Below are 1,029 nucleotides of genomic sequence, written 5' to 3'. Positions count from 1 at the left end.
TTGGAAGGCGGGTGGCCTCCGCCCGAAATTGGGGCTGTGGCTGTGAGGGGCAGGCAATGCGCGGGGTCCCGCCGTGCCACCCCCTTGTCCTCTCCCGTCGGGACAGGACGGGGCCCTCAGGGCTGTTCTCACTCCTTGTCCCCCTCGCCACTGATTAGACTTAGTATAGCTAATGATTTATTTTATTTTCTTTTCTTTTCTTTTCTTTTCTTTTCTTTTATTTTATTTTATTTTATTTTATTTTATTTTATTTTATTTTATTTTTTACTTTATTCATTTTATTTTGCATTAAACATTCCGTGCCCTCCAAACAGCTGAAGGAAAACCGTTTCCCCTACTCCCGGACAGGGGGAAAGGCACATTTTCTCGACGGCTTAACAATTTTGTGACCTCTTGACGGAAATTCCCCTTTCTCTGATCCCACGGCTGTAGGTCCCAGGGCTGTAACTACGGGAGGAGGAGAGGGGGTGGGAATCTCAGCTCACCTGCCCATAGATCCCAGCTCGGCACTAAGACACCCCACCACCCCCAGCCGTTAAAAGAGATTTCTTTTTAAAGTGACATTTTTCCAAGTGCTGGAGACCACCATCGCCCTCAGGCTCTGCTCGGGGTCCGGGGAAATTTGGGGAGCGGGGATAAAGGGGCGACGCTGCGCCCTCACGTCCACAAAGCGCTTAAAACTGAGGGGGGGGGACACGACACAGATTTTGTGCTCTTGCCTGCAAATAAATGCTTTGCAAACGACGCTCCCCCCTTTACTGTCCTCCTCCTCTCAGATACACCCTCCCCCAGGAGGAGGGGTGGGCAAGGGACTCCCCCCAGTGCTGGGGCACTCCGCCACCCCCCCACTTCATACCGCCGGTGCGTTCGGAGGAGCGACAGTGGGGCCGCACGGTGCGGAGGGAAGCGGCGGGGCATCCCGGCAAACGCATAGGGAGAGATCGCGCTGGTTCCCCCTCTTTCCGCCCCCCCTCCCAGTACACCCCAATAACTAGGGTAAAGAAAGGGTGCGGGGGGAGAAATCTGAAA

This window comes from Charadrius vociferus, unplaced genomic scaffold (assembly GCF_000708025.1).
Source record: "Charadrius vociferus isolate BGI_N301 unplaced genomic scaffold, ASM70802v2 scaffold32, whole genome shotgun sequence".
NCBI lineage: Eukaryota > Metazoa > Chordata > Aves > Charadriiformes > Charadriidae > Charadrius > Charadrius vociferus.
Note: the sequence above shows the minus strand (reverse complement) of the source record.